Here is a 15424-nt window from a genome sequence, read left to right as displayed (position 1 = left end):
GAGGCATCCTGAAGTTTTGGTTTAGGGGTTGAACAAGTTACCCAGATGGGGCAGTGGAACATGGGAAAGAGTGGAGGGTAGAGGATTCCTGGCAGAAAACAGCATATGCAACGTGGGACTGAGTGGGTACTATTTGGAAAGCATAGCATAAATTAGTAAATTTACCTTGCTTGGGAACCGTGGGGCAGGTGTGAGTGATGAAGCAGAAGAAATAAGCAGGGGCCAGATCAGAAATGATCAATGCCAGTGGTTCTCAAAGTGTGGGTCCCAGACTGACAGCATCAACATCACCTAGGATCTTGTTAATTATATACATTCTTATGCCTCCCCCTAGACCTATTGAAAGGGAAAAGTTGAGTGTGAGTTGAGCCCTAGAAATCTTTTAATAAGGCCCCCAGGTGATTCTGATGCATGCTAAAATTTGAGAAACAATGTTCTATTCCATAAAAAAAAAACAAAACAAAACAAAAACAAAAACAAAAACAAAAAAAACTGGCCATTTTCCTGAAGGAAATGGAGAACTTTAGAAAAACTTTAGATAAGACTACTCTATTTTGAAGGCTTGCTCTGGAAACCAGGTAAAAGACAAGCAAGATGGATGTATGGAGCAGGTGTGAGTACTGGGGGTAAGACTGTAGGGAGAGGCAAAGAAGAAATTTAAGAGACTGGAGTTAGAATGTAGCCTCCATGCTTTGTGCAGGACTCATAAAAATATATAAGGTCTAAGATATAGGAATAATATGACTCCTGCCCACAGGGTGTTGATAATCCAGACATAGATGCATTCAGTCTGAGAATACTTTCTATCAACCCAAAAGAGTGTCATTCACATTTTTTGAGCTTATCGAGCGTCTGCTACTCTATACCCAAGTGACTGTGGAATCAGTTTGGTTGATCTAGACAAGACCAAAGGGAGAGTCTCCTTATTGCTCCCCTTGACCCCCCACAAAAAATTTGGGTTGAACTGGTACCACAAAAAGGCTGTTAAATATATAAAGCAGTGAAAGGGGATTGTGAGAATAGCAAAATATATTGATAGGATAATTTCTCTGATACTCCAAATAAATACATGGTGGCATTAAACTGTGTAAATTTATAAACGCATTCTCTTTGGGCTGTATGTTGGGAACAGCACAAATTGTGAGCCTTATTTGCAACAGCAGTGAGAGAAGTGCCCAGTGAAAGCTGGTTTAGCTAGAGATAGAAAAGGGCCAGATTAGATGCTTCTTTCTGCTGGACTCTTGCTTTTTCTCAGCAACAGGGGCAAGCTTGCATTCATGGCTGTAGAGAAAAGGTGCCGGCTGGAAGGTGGTCTGTCGGAGGATGCTGAACTACAGGTTGGAATATACGTTCAAGCCTGCTCTCCAGGGCTGAGAGAGAAGAGAAAAGGAGATGCTTCGTTGGATGAGAGAGGAAGAGAAAAAAAGATATTTCAAGATATTTGACAGCTATATCTTCCCGCCACCACCCTCCCTCCAAACCCATGTGTCTCTCTGCTTGGAGTCTGACATAAAACAAGGAATGAACCCCCATTTGTCTCTGAGCTTTCAACGAAAAAAGTCGGTGCACAAGGACGAAAACGAGCGCAGCTGAAAATAGGTGCATGACTTGTTGAGCATACAAATCATTTCCCCCTTAGTCTCCAAGGGAGGGAAAAAAAAAATCCCTCTTACTCCTTGCAGCCTGTGTTCTGCATTCCGGAGAGGAGGCCGAAGCAGGTCTTCACGCGCTCCCGCCGCCGTCCCCGCAGGAAACTTTTCTCTCCGGGCCTGCTCTGTCCATCCCGCCCGGGCGAAGACCGTGGGCGCCCTGCGTGCTCCTCTCGAGGGCACTGGCCCCAGACCCCGAGAGGCGTCTGTCTCTTTAAATTCCAGCTGCGCGGCTGGGAAACAGCGCCACTCGGCGCCCAGGCCGGCTGGCGGCTGCGAGCTCGCTCGCGCTCTCGCTCCCGGCAGCGCGCCGCAGAGGGCTCGCTCGGCCCGCGGGCTGCTCGGCGGCGGCGGCGGCGGCGGCGGCGGCGGCGGCGGCGCGGGGCGGGGAGGCGCGGCCCGGCCGAGGAGGGAAGAAAGAGCGAGCCGGGCCGGGAGAGGCGCCGCGCCCGGTCCCGCGCCCGCGCTTGGCGGCCCCAGCAGTTTTCTTCAGGGTGACGAGGATGTGCCTGGGCTGCGGGGTTTTTTTTTTTCCTCCTCAAGACGATTTCCATAGTAACCTGATCAAGTGGCTCAATATCGCAAACCTGAGGATTTCCGCGGCCCGCCGGCTTGACCTCAGTCAGGTAACGCTGGGCTCCCGTTCTCTTCCATTGCAAACCGCGGCGCTCCTTCCAAACTTCCTTTTGTGGAAAATCGCCCAGCCCAACGCAGCCGGGGTTATTTGCAACAGCGTGTTCCTTCCCAGGTGCCTGCCACGGGTCTCTTCCCTGCTGCTCCCTCAGGACCTATTATCACATTATTTAAAAAAAATTTTTTTTTGGTCGTCCCCCTCCCCTTTTATGATTTTTCCATCTCTCGCTTTTCCCCAGACTAGTGATGGGGGCGCGGGGAGCAGTCGGGGGCGGGGGTGGCGAGCGCGGTCCAGGGAGTGGCGGGCTCGGGTGGGCGGGCTGCGGGGGGCTACTTGGGGGCAGCTCGGCGTGGCCTGCGCCGGGCTGGGGTCGCGGGGAGGGCTGTCCGCACCAGGGCGGCGCAACCGGGGAACCCCACGGCTCCAGACGAGCGAGGGAGGCAGGCTTGGGGGCGACGGAGCGCTCGGCTGGGTGGCTGGCGAGCGTCCAAACATCATAGCTTTCCTTCCTACTCCCCCGCCCCTCTTCGGGTTTCTCTCTTTCTCTTTCCCCGTTCTCCTTTCTTTCTTCCTTTTCTCATCACCAGCTCCATTCTGTTTCCTCCCTTCCCTCTTTTTCTCCCCTCATTTCCTTTTTTCATCTCCCTCTTAAAAGAAAGGGGAATCGTTGGTAACCCTTCCGTTCTGCCAACATGGAAAAAGCTGTGAAACCTGCAGCGTGGCCACCTCAACCAGGTCGTTTTCAGACTTGTCCTCATCCATCAACATATTTGTTTCCTGAGTCTATTGATCTCCCTCAATTCTGCAGAAATGCATTCTGAGCTGGGCGTCTGTATGTCAGAATCAGTTCTGCAGCTCGCTTCTGTGCTCCAAGTATGACTATTGTAAGGGCTGAATATGTTTTTAAATCCACATATGCCATGGATATAAAGAAATCTATGTTCTAAAAAATCCAGTCTTAATTTATAGAAACTCCCTTCTTAAATTATTGATAGACACTTTCCCCTCTTCCATGTTTAATTTTAGGGGACTTGAGAGACAGCCTCCCCCCCCCCCCCCCCCCGTTTATGAGGAACATGCAACTTCTGTTGCCTTAATTATCTTCTCTTTAACCCTCCTTCAGTTTTACACTTCCCAGTTACTGGAATGAGTAGATCATAATGAAGGTCCAGAACCTTGCTTCCCAAAGTCCCAGCTGGCTGAAGTGGCAAACCCGAGTGGGAAGGTGCTAAGAGAATCAAGGGGATGGGGGGTGCAGACAGACCTTGCCAAAGATTAGATAAGGCATAGCAACTCCTGTGTGAAAAAAACATAACTAGATTCAGACTTTAGTACTGAGGACATGATAGTACAATAAAACCAGACTTTCGTTTTTGATTTTTGGTTCTTAGCATATGTCTAACTATGCTAGGTAGGTGTAAGTTAGAAGTTGTTTAAAAGTGGAGCCACTCTAGTATGGAGCCCATTCTGTCTTGTTTATGTGGAGGCACTTCCTCACAATGGTTTTATTTTTCTTTGAAACATAAGATGTCTGTATCATGTGGAAACAAAGGGATAAGACAGGACAGCTTCTTTTTAACCAGAAATAGAATTTATATGGATTTTGTTGTTGTTTCCCAAAAGATCAAGTTGTTATGCTCTCAAGTTTTCCTGAAGTCAAAATATTTCAGGGGTGAAAACAATACTAATCAATGAGTATCCTCCGCTCTGTTTCGGTGGTATATACATAGTTCATATAGAAAAAGGTCTCTGTTTTAGTGAGCTCCCCTTCCCTCCTTTCCTTTGTCTGCACATTTGTTTTTGAATTCAACTATCAATATAGAAGAAAGGGTCTTGGAGCAGAGAATGGACCAGGAAGAAGAGAAACTGCTGATAGACTGGAAAATATAACCAACACTAATCTAGAAAAGATAATTACTGCTGTGCTCCTCCACACCGTTGGCTTTGTTTTTGGCCAATTAAGAAGCTGTAGGTTTTAAATATATTTTCATCTTCTTAATTCTACACCTAGTACTTTTCATACCATAGGTCATATTTATCCAGTTCAGATGATTATTTACAAAAGACTTAAAATTCCCTTGCCAGTGAAATCTAAAAAAGCATGTTTTTTCTTTGAACATTTTCTTCCTTTTAGTCAGCAATGATAGTAGTAATGGTCCTACATTATTGTTTTTACCTGACTCCTGATTTTGGTGTTTCCTGGTTGGGTGGGTTCTCCTGACATGTGTACAAAATGCTCTTGGCAGACTGCATGAAACTTGAATGCACAATTAATTGTAGATGCAATAAAATGTTGTTGTTTTTTTTTCTTGCTCTTGGTTTAAGAGCTGTCATGCCCTCCTGTACATTTAATATTTTGGTGTGACTGTCCCTCTTTTTTATGTGTACATGGAGGGTTTAACATGAAGTCTGTTCTGATTAAACCTTACATGATTTGAAGTTAAAAGGTATATTAGTGACAAGCCATCAATTATTCTCTTATTTTAGTACATTGATCCTGAAACTGCTTTTCCCCCTTGTGATTGCATCTACATATGAATCATTTAATGAAAGGTTGGTAATAATGAATTATCTGTTCTATAAGGGGGAAAAAATCCCTCAAGTTTACTTACCTCAAGTGCCCATTTTCATGCAGAGGGATTAACAAATGTTTTGATCTGATATTTTAATAGACTGTATTGCTGAGCACTGCTAATTACCAAGAATATATTTTGTTAATTCTGAACATGGTACAAGATAAGACATCTTTCAAGTTGTCTGGAGGGCTCCAAGTGACTCATCCTTGTAACCCATGGCAACAGGAAATGGTTGTCCTGGGTGCAAGCTGAAATGTGGACACAAATCCACACTTTGTGATCATTAGGGTTCTTGATAGGAAAAGCGTGCTGGCTCCTATGGATCGTCTGATGTTAACTTTTTGACTTCAGTCAGAACAGTGATTTCTAGGCCTACGTCTGCAGTTCTCCTTAGCTCCTTACTTCCTTGAGGAGTGTTCCAAAGTTCTAGGAAGACACGCAAGTTGAATGTCATTTTTGTAACAGAAAAGAATTTATGGAGACATGTGCACGTGTGTCTGACTTTGTGTGTAACTGGGATAATTAGGGTGAGAATATCGCCAAATCAAATGAGAGGCTGTCAACCTTAGAAGTGATGGGAGTCAGGGAGATGTGCATGAAGCAGGAGCCAAGAGATCAAGGTCATATTCCTACTTTCCACTGTATCACCAAGTTACTCTTGGTGTGGTCTCCTTATTCACAGATGTTGCTTAGCTTTTTTATATCCAGAAGAAAAATGGGCATAATAATCTTTTTTTCCTATTTTTGAATTCTCAAATATATATGTATATATGACATAATCATATATACACACAGGTGTATATATGTAGCCTTGGTGGATACTCAGATACGTACCACACACATATTCAGAGGCAGCAGACAAGACTTGAGAGAGGAAATCTTTCTTTATACCATTGACAAATGGGTAATGGTGCTGAATTATTCTTTCCATTCAGGAGAAGGTGATTACTCTGTATTCTAGGGATATAGGTAGTAGATCCTTGATGGCTAATCACATAACCTAATGGGCAGAACTGAATAATCCCAGCAGGTATCACCGTTTTACTTGAACTCAAGTGAGTAATAAATTTCTCCCACTTTTTAAAAAAGCAGTGTAAGATCTCCTTCTCCCCCTCCCCTATTTTGTAAGGAAAAGTAATTTTCTGTAAGGTTAAGTGGACCTCAGAGTAGGAAAAACTCCCCAGAGCTTTCTTTCTGCTCAGACTTCATTTTTCCTCCCAAGCCTGACTGTCAACAATAATATCTGATATGAGCCTCTGTTGGTGATGTTTCCGTAGGTCACCATCCTCTGTCCCAGATGAAGTCTCAGGACAAGCAATGCAGTGGCATAGATTCTGAATATAACGCATCATTCAACTTGGTTATGTAACTTGGCAGTCTTGTTTAAAAAAAAAAACCAACAACAAAAAAAACCCCTCCCAAGTCTTTAAAATTATATGTGTTTACTGTTATCTTAAAATGATTTTACAGTGTTCAGAGAAAATAAGCCTGGTCCCAGTAGGGATTTAAAAGCCTCTTGTTCATGTCATTAAACAGTGTTTGTACAATGATACTTTTTGTTAATCTGTGCAACGTTTTCGTAAGAGCGTAGCAGTTGGGACAATTGCTAGTTGTGTTTGTTTGGATAAGTACTTGACATAATGGGGACCTCGAGATTTCATGATCTGGAAATGCTGCCAATGACATAGGGTCAAAGTTTTCTTGAGCAAAGAAGGGAAACGTCAGTGTTTTGACAAGTAATTTGTAACAGTTCAGGTGTAGTTAGGATTTGAAACAAACTATTACATTTCTTTTGTCTTTTGTCTTGTTTTGTCTTGTCGTGTGTGTGTGTGTGTGTGTGTGTGTGTGTGTGTATTCCATTTACATATGGAACCATGGGCCTCATACTCAACTTTCAGTTTTCTGTACTGGGAGACATCATCTAAGTCTCCAACCTTAGTTGGTGGCTTTTGGTAGATTTGTAGGGATAGCATTGAGGAAGAAATGCTGTCTTTTTATATGCTAATATTGCAAATACAAACAAAGGAGACCACGAAGTCCTACCATTAGGAGTTTTTTTCAATCAAAAGAAGCACTGTTATTGAACACCTTCTTATGTTACTTTATTAAATGGGATCAGACCTCATGGCTGTTTGGGAGTAAACTTCTTCTAGAATAAACTGCTACACTCTGTCATTTACAATGTAGGTTATCATTCATGATTATCTTAATCCGAGTCTGTTTCCCCATCTGTAAAATAGTTGTTGAGAAGGATTTTTGTGAAGATTAAATGAGGGAATATATTGATGTCATGTTTAGGAGTGTTCTTGGCATGCAGTAAATATTCATTGCATATTCACTGTTATTCTCTTGCTGCTGCTGTTTTCTGAAATATATCAGGAGGCTGTGGTTATTTTTATGTTTAGATTTGCTTTTCCTTCCAAATCTGACGTGACCCATATAGAACACTTGTCCACATAGGAGCTGTTGCCACTCCGTTCCTTCCCCCTTCTCTGCCTCCACCATCTTAGCTTTTCCCTACAGTCTCAAGCTGAAAATAATGACCAAGTGCTTGGGAGCAAAGAGTACATCTGTTGTTGGAGGGGGATACGTTCTTCTAGTTTCCAGAAAAGTTTACCCTAATCTTTTTTTATATGTAGTATCAACATTATCCATGGATTTTTTTTTTTTTTTCATTTAGGAACTGAAACTCAAAATCAGGATTAGCTATGGTAGTATTATATCCACTAAAAACAACCTGACAAACATAAAACTCCTAGCTTTAGTGTTCTTGTGCTTTTTATTCACAAAATACAACTGACTACTGTTACCCTAATGTAATCATAAAGCAACAAGCTCTTGTTAAAGAAGGTTGCTGGATAATTGTGTGTGTGTGTGTGTGTGTGTGTGTGAGAGAGAGAGAGAGAGAGAGAGAGAGAGAGGTTGAGGTCTTATCGATGTCATTTGTTTAAAAGATGTCATGTTTCGTCCTTTTTGTCTTTTGTGAGTTCTAATATTAAGAGCTGCATTGAATAGGTAAATTTCTTTACCTATTGAGTGATATCTTCATCGGTAAAATGAATGTATTGGGATAGTGTACTTCTTTAAAAATTTTTTTTATTATGGAAAGTTTTGAATAAACACAAAAGTAGAAAGGATGGTATAATGAATTCCCAAGGACCCATTATTCAGCTTCAACAGATTAGGTGACCTCTTAAGATCCTTCCTGATTCTGTGATTCTGTGACCATGGAAACTCTAACTACTCAGGTTTTGAGGATCTAGAATATTTGCTTTTAAAATAGTATTCATACTATCAATATCCTAAAATAGTATAGTTGTTAAATGACAGTGCTGAGCATTTAATGGCAAGTCAAAATAACATACATATCCTATTTAAGATTAATGGTTAAGAAATTGGGCTATAAAAAAGAGGTCTGAAACCATATCGAGTGCTATCTTTCATTTGGAAGCTTATTTCAAGATTGTGATAATAGCCAGCCTCCAGGAGGTCCTCAGTGATCACTGCCTTTTGCTATTCATGCCCACATTATATCAGCGTTGTTATATGTGATCGATAGGATATGGCAGATGTGATGGTGTATGACTTCTGAGGCTAAGTCAGAAAAGACATTGCCACTTTTGCCTTGTTTTCTGGGATGACCCACATTGGGAGAAGCCAACTGCCATGTTGTGAGGACATTCAAGCCGTCTATAGAGATTTATGTAGAAGTGAGGCCTTCTGCTAACAGCCGGCAGTTTACCAGTTTATCAGCCATCTGAAAGAATGGCCTTGGAAAGAGGGTCCTTTAGCCCTGGTAAGATCTTCAGATGATGGCAGCCTTGGGTAACACACTGACGCTATACTATTGAGAGAATGCAAGCCAGAACCATCTAGCTAGGGCACTTGTGAATTTGTAACTCAAAGGAACTGCATGAGTTATTCAATGTTTACTCTTTGAAACTGCTAAATTTGGAGTAATTTGCTATGCAACAGCAATATAAAAACCTTAAACTGCCTCAGGGTTGTTCTTATAAATACTAGTTATTGTTTTATAGATAGGTAGAAGTGCCAGTTAATAGAGTTCTGGTTGACAGAATGCTGTTTAAAGTCTGCACTTAACCATAGTGAATTACTGGCATCCTGGTCTTTTACACTTCAACTCCTCAGAATGAATCTTTTGTGGATGTTACCCTTAATTAAATGAGGACAGAAGACATGGCGTTTCTTCTTTCATTAGTTGCTAACCTGGAACTTAAACTCAGCCCTTCCTTTTGGTGATGGTATGTGTTAAAAGTTCAGCTGTCTTGGAATTTTGAAAGCAATCATGGTCTGGGGGTTGAGGACCAGGACATGTTTTAGCTGGTACTTGGGTAAACTTTGACATAGTATCATAATCTACCTTCGGGTTACTCCCAGCACACACACAGTCCTTCATGGTTTAGGCTTCATTGTCATACAGGCTTTTCTTCTGTTGCCTACTAACTAGGCTAAGTTTTAAGTGCCCCCAATACAATATGGCCCAAATGATGCCCCAGTGACGTTGCCTCACGTAGCCATTCTTTATGAATTTGTACTTCAGGCTTCTGTGTGTATTGCTGGTCTCCCTTCTAAGCATGGTTGTGGATTGTATATATCAATCTGTTTTTCTCATTGTTATATCTCAAGTTTAATGAACTCTAAAACTTAGATATTGTCGTAGGTAGACTAGATTCTATGTAAGTGCAATGTTTTGGTATATACCTGAAATGGTGTGGATCAGAGAACTGAGAAAAGACAATACCCTCACTTTTTACTTAATGAATCTGTCTTATCTATATAAATTACCATCCATAACAATTTAAAAGGTGACTGAATCTTTACTATGTATAAGTCGGTGCTAGAACGTTGAAGAATAAACACTAAGAGGTGTTTTTGAGTCTTTAAGTTGGTGTGAATATTAGGTCCTTCTCATAAATGAGCCACCAGTCTCATGGTTTGGAGGGTAAGGTTTTAGTACTTTTGCTGTGTACTTTGTTAGGTAGGATAATTAATGGGATTCTTGCCCCTGGGAATTTTTTTCAGATCCATGGTTATCTTGCTATATGAAACAGTGATGCTGTTCACTGGCCTACACCAATATCATGCTCTCTGAGAATTGAAATTGATTTTTTTTTTTTCCCCCGGTCCTTAGCTATTTGAACAACCTTCACCTGGGAGGACTTGGAACACCACAAAGCGGTCATTCAGACATTAGTTTTTAGGACATCAAAAATGAATTGCATCCCAAGCCTCAGGAAAAAGTTAATGAAGTTACTAGTTCTCGATATTTTTACGTTTGAGCACAGGGTGCAACAAAGAACTACCTTTAGAACTGAGGATAAACAACACAGATCTGATTTTTTGGTTCTTTGTGAAATGTGTAGAAATAAAACCACTCCAAGTTGCCATTGAAAAGCATCTATGGGCAGATGTGTATAAAGTCTGAGAGAGTTGTCTTAGATGTCTTTTGATAAGCATGCTTTTGTTTATTTGTTGGCTAATATGTCCCATCTTGTATGCTGTTTTATGTGCTTTGCACATTTGGCATTGCATTAATTTACCCCACAAAGTAAACATGGTGTTTAAACAAAACTAAAGTTTATAGATACAAATTAATTGCCTTCTATGCTGTGATGAGGATGTCAGGGCTACAGAAATGAATAAAACAAGGTCCCTGCCCTGGAGGAAGTTGCATGTACTTAATTTAAAATTTTTTTATTTTTTATTTTTCAGAGTGTTTGGCTGCTTATTTATAGCTAGACTTTACAATTTATTATGGTCAAGCTGCACTCAACACAAGATTGGGTTGAATTATGTTACCATAATTGAGAGTTACCCCGGGTTCTACACTGTTAATGAATGCTAATGCTCTTTTGAAGGTCTCCTGTATATGGCCTCAATAACCACAAAGGCTTTTCTGCCTACAGCAGATAAACTCTCAATAATGTCACAGGAAGTTGTATTAGAAATTATGCCATTACCTATAGCTTTTTCCTTTTTTGCTAACTAATAATGTCTCTTCAGGGCATTCCCTATAGGGCAAATGTCTGTATCATACTTGGGAAATATATTTTTCCCTGCCAGAGTGGAAATGCATCTCATGAACTTTTAAACTTCCTGATGTTAGTGCTTGCTAATTGTAGTTTAAGAATTGAGGTGGGGTTTCTTTAGTCATATGTTAGTGTCCCAGAAATGCCTGAATCTTCCCTGCCAGTTACCGCCATCCCTGTGCAAGGACCCCAGGGAAGATCTATGCAGACAACAGCAGCCAAATAGTAATCAGAATACCACTTTATTAATAGCTTGGGATGGTGCAGTTTGCCCTTGGTGCAGGGCTCTTTGGAAGATGGTGGTTCGGAATGCATACTTTAGTCTTGAGTCCAAATACGTAAATATATTTAGTCCTACTATGCTCTGGTCTACCCACAGTTTAGGAAGGGGAAGTCGAAAAGAGAAAGAGGGACCCTAATTTCAACTCAATAGCCATAGAAAACTAGGAAGTCAAAAGAGCGAGAGGGAGTAGACCTTGGTTTTGTGCTTTATTTATTTATTTATTTGGGGGAGGGGTGGAGAGGAAGAGGGAGAATCCTAAGCAGGCTCCACGCCCAGCACAGAGCTGGACGCAGGGCCCAATCTGACAACCCTGAGATCTTGACCTGAGCCAAAATCAAGAGTCAGATGTTTAACCAACTGAGCCACCCAGGTGCACTAAGGTTTTGTGTTGTTTAAATCATAATCGCTCTGCTTGCTAATAATTAAAGTCCAGGTGCTGTTTTTGGATCTGACTTAAAAGAAGAGCAATTCCTTCTTTGAAGGGCGTGGACAGAGGTGACTCTGGTGAGGTGGGAGAGAACAAACAGGAGAGTACGGATAAGTTACAGTACATGTCACAATCACTTACTGAAATCTAGGGGCAAGAAATATTTCAGAAGTAGACATTTTCATATTTTAGAAAGTCAGAGTGAGTATACGTGTGTGTATATGTTGTGTACAGACACACACACACACACACACACACGGTACATTATGTAACAATCTGACTATGACCTGGGGCCACATCTCTTGGTTAAATAAATGACTATTTCTGTAAGAAAATCCATAAATAGAGTAAGTGGCAGTGGTAGATAGAATAATGCCCCTCTCTCAAAATTTCCGCATCCTAATCCCCAGAAGATGTGAATATGACCCTTTTCATGGTGAAAGGGACTTTGCACTTAAAATTAAGGTTTACGGGCTTCGAGGTGGGAATGTGATCCTGGGTTATTTGGGTGGGCCCAAGCGAATCACACGGGTCCTTGGAAGCAGAGAACCTTTCCCAGCTGTGGTCAGAGGAGGAGATGTGATGAGAACTGGGTCAGAGAGGTGGGACTTGTCTTTGAAAATGGGGGAAAGGGACCGCGGGTGAAGAAACGCACTATAGAAGCTGGAAAGGGCAAAGACACAGATTATCTCCTATAGCCTCTAGAAAGGAGTACAGTCCTCTTAATACATTGATTTTAGCTCCGTGGGCCCCGGTTGGACTTCTGAACTCCAGAACTGTAGGACAGTACTTTTGTGTTGTTTTAAGCTGCTAAAACTGTGGTAATGTATTACAGCAGTGATAGAAAACTAATACAGTGAGATAAACACTATGTAACCTTATTTTACTTTAGGTTGGCTTATAAAAAACTTTTTGATTTTCAGAACACAAGCAGGGAGGAGCGGCTGAGGGAGAGCCCAATATGGGGCTCGATCCCAGGACCCTGGGATCATGACCTGAGCAGCAGGCAGCCATTTAACCCACGGAGCCACCCAGGCTTCCAATTTTCAGAGCTTTTAGATTATGAATTGCATTGTAGACCTGTAGAGGGAATCAGGAATCTTGATGTTTTCACAGGATGACTTCATGATATGTGAATTTTTAGTCATGCGAGGAGGAGCTTTTTAGAAGAAAGCCTTTTAATTGTTACCATCCTAATACTTGAGCCTTTGCTGATTTCTTTGTATTCATTTCCATTGTCTTTATGGATCTTATAATGGTCGATGATGGCTCTGGCCAATTTGACTACAATTTGACTAACCGTGGACCTTGGCTCACTGAAAGTCAGATAAAGGTAATGTAGGTGAAGGGACTCAAACTCCAGGGTATATGCAAATGTACATTGATCCTTGTTGATTGTATTTATTATTGAGCAGCTGCTCCTGTCCTTTTATCGATGTTGGGGGCGGGGAAGAAGTACTGCAGGGTGATATGGTGAATGAGGCAGCAGTATTGTCACTTCCTTCTGGTCGCCAGAAATCCCTCTTCTCTAGCTCAAGTCTCGATCAGTGTGTGTAGCTCCAAGGGAGGTGGCATCTAGAATGAATGTCTCACCACAGAGAGACTGGCTTATCCTTGGGCTCATCCATGTACCTCATTGTCAGCCATTTGCATTTAATTACATTAAAATGTGAAGTGAGGAAGAAATCTCCGTGTTCTGCTTCTTCTCACGGTAGAATCCAGGGCAAAGTCTCCATGTGGAAATTTTCTAGAAAATGTCCCACAAGGTATAAAGTGCACTTTAGAATACAGCAGTTTACACTAAAAATGCAGCGTTTGTTTTCTTGTGATGCCGTGCTTTTGTAGTAGATCCCATTATTATGAAATGATTGTAGTTGTCTGATTCATGTTGGAAGGTTATGCTTTCAATGAAATATTTCAGAATGAGGATACTAGCTCTGATTCAAATTAAAATGCTAACTTTGAGCATGCCCCTTGCAATGTCCTTGATTTGTAGCTGAATCTTTAGGAACATCAATTGTCCTATTGATTCTTTTGATGTCCAAGTGCTGGGAGACTGAGTCTTACTCTGGTGTGTGTGTGTGTGTGTGTGTGTGTGTGTGTGTGTGTGTGTGTGGTTGTGTTACTGTTTTTCCTTCATTTTCTCACTTGACATCTTTCCTGTAATTGCTATGATATATAATCATAAATTCAACACTTATTGACTACTGAATTTTAATTCAAGTGTCTATTTAAAATAGTTTTAGAACCTAGAGAGTGCCTTATTCTTCACGCCACAATATATTGGGCTCTTTGGGCTATGTGCTAGGGATGTAGACTTTGTCCTTATTGAGTTTATGTCCAGCAGGTAAGGGAAGACTTGTGCATACGGAATTGTGGCAAGTTTGGTAGACAAGTACAAGTATCCTTGGAGACCAGATAAAGGAGGGGAAGTCCTCTTCTGGCTGGGGGAAATGCAGAATGCATGATGGACAAAGTAGCTTTTGAACCATGGAGGGTAGCCTTGAGACATGCAGAGATACAAGAATGGATATTCATAACTGGGAAATGGGATAGTGAAGTATTCAAGCAAAACTGAATCTGTTCCTTGGCATACAGATCCCTGGGATTTGGCCCTGCGTCCTCTTACAACTGGCCATCTTTACCTTACATTCCAGCTGTGTGGAGCTATTTGTAGTGTCCTGTAAGTGTCCTCTTTTCATTTTGGACCTGTGCTAACAGGTACAGTTGTTGTACAGTGAGATTTCTATATGGAGGGTTTTTTTTTTTTTTTAAAGGACTTGTTTTAAGATGTAGACATCACTCTCTGTAAATCACACCTCTGTAGTTGTTCAGTCCTGCCAGCTACGAAATCCAAGAATTCCAGTGCTTGTGGTAGGGGATGTTTATTGTTCAACTCCACTAATGCCACTTACACATCTGTTACTTTGCTTATTGTTATTGTTATTGTTTGCTTTTTTTAAAGATTTATTTATTTATTTCAGAGTGAGAGCGAGCACGTGTGTTTGTGAGCAGGGGGGAGGGACAGAGGGAGTGACTCTCAGGCCCGCTCCTCGCTGAGCACAGAAACGAATGCGGGTCCATGTCATGACCCTAAGATCATGACCTGAGTCCAAACCAAGAGTCAGAAGCTTAACCGACTGCACCACCCAGGTGCCCCTTCCTTTGCATATTCTTCAAGCACATCTATTGCCGAAAAGGCAAAGATGACAAAGTAGTTGCTCTTAAGGAGCTCATTGCTGGTGAGACACTGGAAAATAGTTTTAATATGAAACTTTCATAGTCAATCTAGATGTATGAAGAAGCATGGGAGAGCAGAAGTGGGAGTGACCGTTCTGCCTGGTGGCTGGGCATCAGGGAAGGATGCCCAGAGAGGAGATGCTTGAACTGAGTCATGAAAGATGAGTGGGAACTTACCAGATGGACAAATGGAGTAGGATGTTTCAGGATGTGACTCGGCAAGTGTAGAAAAACATAAGGGAACATGAAAGGTTTGGGAACAGTCAGTCCCCAGGAGCAAAAATGTGTGCATAGGTCAGGTGCAACCTGGAGAAGCTGGAAGGGGAGGTGGCCCAGAAAACGTATAATTCTAGATTACGGAGTTTGTACTTTATTTTTGAGGTAGCGGTGATCATTGAAGAATATTGAACAGGAATGCCACATATATAAAATTGTGTTTGAGAGGAGATATTAGAATTACAAGATCGTAGTATACAATTGTTTAATAGAGGCAATACCATGTAGAGAGCTGAGTCGTTACAACATGATAACACTTCTTATAGACCATATGTATGTGGACAAATGA

At 41.6% G+C, this 15424-nt stretch overlaps 1 protein-coding gene across 1 annotated transcript in view; it reads left to right on the top strand.

Annotated features, from left to right (window-relative positions):
* The first annotated feature begins 2030 nt into the window (after window positions 1-2030).
* NAV3 (neuron navigator 3) overlaps window positions 2031-15424 on the top strand; it is a 797711-nt gene continuing 784317 nt past the window's right edge. The window contains exon 1 of the mRNA XM_087868917.1: window positions 2031-2275. The gene's annotated coding sequence lies outside the window, so the exon portion shown is untranslated. The remainder of the gene's footprint in view (window positions 2276-15424) is intronic.

The sequence above is a fragment of the Ursus americanus genome, chromosome 17 (genome assembly GCF_024610735.1).
Source record: "Ursus americanus isolate L20-20 chromosome 17, mUrsAme1.1.p, whole genome shotgun sequence".
In the NCBI taxonomy this organism is placed as follows: domain Eukaryota; kingdom Metazoa; phylum Chordata; class Mammalia; order Carnivora; family Ursidae; genus Ursus; species Ursus americanus.
This window is presented reverse-complemented; position numbering and strand designations above follow the sequence as displayed.